Source organism: Pongo abelii, chromosome 11 (genome assembly GCF_028885655.2).
Source record: "Pongo abelii isolate AG06213 chromosome 11, NHGRI_mPonAbe1-v2.0_pri, whole genome shotgun sequence".
NCBI classification, from domain to species: domain Eukaryota; kingdom Metazoa; phylum Chordata; class Mammalia; order Primates; family Hominidae; genus Pongo; species Pongo abelii.
Genome location: NC_071996.2, coordinates 76,022,924 through 76,028,054, shown reverse-complemented (window position 1 = coordinate 76,028,054; position 5,131 = coordinate 76,022,924). Strand labels below are relative to the sequence as shown.

Genomic DNA, 5,131 nt, shown 5'->3' with positions numbered 1-5,131 from the left:
CACCCCCTTCTCAGAGACATATAATGTACAGAGCAAAATAAAGGCCTCTAGGCCTATTTGAGTTGAAAAACATCTTGTTATCTCAGTAGTTTTCATATTGATTTGAGTCACAGAACGTTTTTTGGCTTGCATTTGGGAAATCATTGCTATAGTGTAGTGGGAGATAAGCCTCTTGTCTAGCCCTGCCGGTACTCACTTCCAGACCCATCACTCAGAGATGTGCAAATGTACAGCATGTTCTCCTCTTTCTGGGAAAGACCCGAATGCAAATGATTCTAACTGGGAAGTTAAGTGTCTTTTTCAGCAATGTCAGTTGGGTATGGCTTTTAATGGGACCTATGCTTCTGCAAATTAGGTTTTCCTTAGGAAAAATGTTCCCTTACTAAATCTGGGTTTAGACAACACAGACTCCAGACAGGCCCTGTTGTCCTCTCTGGAAGTGCCCTCACACTGGAAGACTGGGATTGCCAAATCCCAACTTTGACCCTTTGACAAAAAATCCCAACCTGAGCAACTAACCCAAACTTTGGGAAATATATGACATCAAACCATTGAATTCTAGCATCGTTTAGATGACAAAGAGGAAGGTTCCGGGGTGGGGCTCCGCTAAAAGAAATAAATGTAACTCAAGTAACCATAATCTTGGGAAGAGAGCAATTCTTATGCAGGGAATGAGGAGGCAAATCTGATTGAAGAATCTTTTCATTTCTCTTGATCTGTAAGAGATGGGGTCTGGACCCCAGGGCAGGAAACATAACCGTGCTACGTGTGAGGGGAAGAATGGCTGCTGACAGTCTAGAAAGAATGGTACTCAGGTGGGTATCCCTGTGATGATGGGGAGTCAGATGCTGAGAGCAGTCCTGCCTGCAGTTCCGGTCCCTGGGGTTTAATCCACTTCTGCTACTCCCAAACCCTCAAAAATTACAGCCTGTTCTCAACTTCCACAGGGGGACTGTGGGAAGTGTCTGTGTCCACCACATTCAGGAGAAAGCACGACAGAGAGGGACAGAGCCGGACACCGGCTGCAACAGGGGGAAGAGCAGGGTTGTGGTCCAGGGCTAGACAACTGGATCAGGCAACAAACAAGCAGGAGACAGAAGTGGAAATTACAAGGCTGGATGGACAACATGGGGTCTCAGATGAGTGTGATATGAACACCAGAGTGATGAATTGGGAACATTTGGGATATACCAACATTGCTCATCTATTTTTCTTTCCTTTTTTTTTTTTTTTTTTGAGATGGAATTTTGCTCTAGTTGCCTAGGCTGGAGTGCAACGGTACAACCTTGGCACACTGCTGCCTCTGCCTCCCAGGTTCAAGAGATTCTCCTGCCTCAGCCTCCAGAGTAGCTGGGATTACAGGCGCCCGCCACCACACCTGGCTGATTTTTGTATTTTTAGTAGAGATGGGGTTTCACCATGTTGGCCAGATTGGTCTCAAACTCCTGACCTCAGGTGATCCACCCACCTTGGCCTCCCGAAGTGCTGAGATTATAGGCCTGAGCCACCATGCCCAGCTCCTCGTCTATTTTTCTGTTGAATAAGAAAACAGAAACGGCTCTAACGAAAATATCTTCTTGACAGAAATGTCTATTAATATTCTTCACGGCCAAGAATGACAATACAAACAGTAGTGATCAACATATAAAGGACAGTCCTTTACCCCCACGCATACTTGGAGCTAACTGCCTTTATTATGTCAGTGTTGATAAGGAATCGTTGCCTTGTTTTTCAGAGCCGTTTTAAAGTAAGCATGCTGTACACCTTGTGATCGGTCCCCTCCACTTCAGTTGGCAGTCCTCTATGCCTTCTCTATCACAGGGGATTAAAGAAGCAAACATTTTAAAAAACCAAAATGAAAGGTGTTCCCCAATAGTTCCAGAGATTTATTTTCTCTTCTTTACAAAAGAAGATATTCTAGAAGATAAAGCCCAGAAGGTCCTCAGGTCTGGCAGAAAAGTGTTCTCCTGTTCAAATATAAACCTACTATAGATTTTCTGTCTTTTAAATTAACATTATAATTTAACTGTCTTATGTACAGAATAGTAGTGAAATAGCCGACCAAACTGAACTTGATACTAGATATCGTGACTCATTAAAGAAAAAATGCAAGTAACTCTGTAAAACTGTGTAAACACAATTTAAAACTAGCTGGGGCCAAGGCAAAGGCAACAAGGCAAAACCAAGCAGTGTTAACATTTAGGACACCGTGAATATTAACTCAGAGTCTGCTACTCGCTGGGGAGATCTGTGGGCCAATTTGCTTAAATTCAGAGCTAAAAACACCTTTTTAAAATGTCAAACATGCATAGAATATAAAGAAAAAGAGCAAGGTGGAGGCAATTAGCAAAAATAGAAAATTGGGGAAGTGAAATTTTGGCATTTGTATTTTGATCTCATGCAGAGATAAATGGAGCTGTGAGTCAACTGGGCACAGGGACTTCGTGTCCAAGGCTTGCCTCACATGGTTGTGCTACAGAAGCTTCCATGGGGGGCACATATGTGGTCAGCTTCTGATGGTATTGGCTGCCTGACTCACCAGCAAGGGACCTAACTGAATAGCCATGGTGTCCCGTATTTCAAAAGCCGTACAGAAGAGATTATGTTCGAAGCCCACTAACCATGCCGTTTTTGACCTAGGATGAGTTATTTACATCTTAGGTAGTAATAAGTATCATCTCAAAATAGCATTTAAAGAGACATAATAAACATATTCCAAATAGCATTTGAAGAGCTAACATGTGGGCACGAGACTCCCCTAGCAGGGGCCAGTCTGTGGTGTATGGAGCCTCCCTATGGCCCTCGGTCCGACCCTGTCAGCTTTCTGCTTCCATGCCAGCCTAACTAGCTCCTCTGCGCCATGACCACCACCACCATCTTCAAGGGTGTTGACCCCAACAGCAGGAATAGCTCCCGGGTTTTGCGGCTGCCAGGTGGTGGATCCAATTTTTCATTGGGTTTTGATGAACCAACAGAACAACCTGTGAGAAAGAACAAAATGGCCTCTAATATCTTTGGGACACCTCAAGAAAATCCACCTTCTTAGGCCACTTCGGCAGGTGCCAAGTCTAGAGGTGGCAGAGAAGACTTGAAGTCATCCGGACTGCAGGGAAGCAACGCTTCTGAAGTGAACTCTGCAGATTCTTAGATCTGAAGGGAGAAGGTGACATTCATGAAAATGTGAACACAGACTTGCAAGGCAGCCTGGGGCCGAGGGAAGAGAAGACTGCGCCTGCTGCACCTGTGCTGAGCCCCGTGGCCCCGGCCCCAGCACCATCCATAGGAAATCCCCCTGGTGGCAAGTCCAGCCTCGTCCTGGGTTAACTCTGCTCTGACCATCCTGAACTTCGTTGCTTTGTTTCTCCCATGCTTGTGAACTGCACAACTTGAGCCTGACTGTACATCTTCTAGATTTATTTCATTAAAAAAGAAGCACTTTTAAAAAATAAATAAAATAAATAAAAAGACAAAATGTCAACTACATGGTTTCTATGCTATCCCTGTGAAGACCTCTAAAGGTTTTTCTACTTTTCCTCACTTTAAAAAACTTTTCCTACGTCTTTGTTTCTCAATGATTTCAAGGTGGCCTTGAAACCATAAAATATGTAACTAGGAGGAAGGATCAGGGTAAAGGGCTGGAGGATTCCATTTGCTGAAGTCTGTCGATGTTACCTATTGATGGAATAATGGCTATGAGGAAAGCTATAAAAGCAGCCCAGACTGAAGGCTGTGGGGAACGGTGTTTGTCAGGACGTGTCAAAAGATTTTAAAATGTAGATTCTATTCTAAGAATTTATCCTAAGAAAGCAATGATGGATTACACAAAGGTCTACCAAGGAGGCTCGCAGCAGCACAGTTAATAATTATAAATGTTAGACGCACCCAGAAGCTCCAGCACTAGGGAATTGGGAAAATAAATGGCAGTACATTCAGACCAGAAAACAATCTGTCAGCATGAAAAATAAATTTGGAGAAACGTCCATATCAGCAAAAGAGAGCTGTTCACAATATATTCTTAAGAGAATCCCTATGTAGAAACCTATGTAGATAACCTGAATTAAAGCAATTAGAGAAACCTAAATGTGAGAACACAGAGTTTATTCAAAAACATCTAACGCCGTTTCTTTCGGGCACTGTGCTGAGCACCCTGGGGGCTGCAAAGATGAAGAAAATACAGTAGTTGTCCTCAAAAAAGCACATAGTCTCCATGGAAAGGAACGACTAAAATGCCAGGTAGAAAGCAGCTAATGCCATAAATGGTGTAGGTGTGTGTGTCTGTGTGTGTGTGTGTGTGTGTGTGACAGAGAGAGAGAGACAGAGACAGAGACAGAGAGACAGAGACAGAGAGATTAAGATCAAGGAAGCAGTTTGGGGAAACACTTATACCAATAAGAATGACTGTGCTGAGAGAAAATGGCTAAGGAGAGGCAGTGTGGCTATGAATGACCCCAGGGAATGGAGCCCCAGTCCCTTCTGGGAAGTTTGGAGGGAAAAGTGGGAACTCAAGAGCAAATCAGGGAGAGTCCAGTCTTCCCTGCTATGTCTAACTTGCCATGGCAAGGTTGGGTGTCTCTGTGGATTGAGGTGCTTTGCCACCACATAATGCCCAAGTTTGGAGTTCCCCAAGCTGGCATCCTAAGCCTCAGAGGAAACACTACTCTTTTTGTTGTTGTTGTTGTTGTTGAGATGGAATCTCACTCTGTCACCCAGGCTGGAGTGTGCAGTGGCACAATCTCAGCTCACTGCAACCTCCACCTCCCAGCTCAAGAGATACTCCTGCCTCAGCCTCCTGAATAGCTGGGATTATAGGCACACATCACCATGCCTGGCTAATTTTTGTATTTTTTAGTAGAGACAGGGTTTCACCATGTTGGCCAGGCTGGTCTCGAACTCCTGACGTCAGGTGATCCGCCTGCCTCAGCCTCCCAAAGTGCTGGGTTTACAGGCATGAGCCAACGCTCCAGGCTGAAACACTACTCTCATGCACCCTGAACAAATCAGAGAAAGCTGATAGTCACCAAGTGTCCTGTGCAGACTTGAACCAACTCTGCATCACCCTGTGGCAACTCCAGAGTAGTTCCAGGGGAATTCACTTTCCCCAGGCCTTTTCAGAACCCCTCCAAAGCCCCAG

At 44.7% G+C, this 5,131-nt stretch overlaps 1 pseudogene; it reads left to right on the top strand.

Annotated features, from left to right (window-relative positions):
• Positions 1-2,860: 2,860 nt before the first annotated feature.
• LOC100460258 (jupiter microtubule associated homolog 1-like) lies at positions 2,861-3,324 on the top strand (annotated as a pseudogene).
• Positions 3,325-5,131: the final 1,807 nt, after the last annotated feature.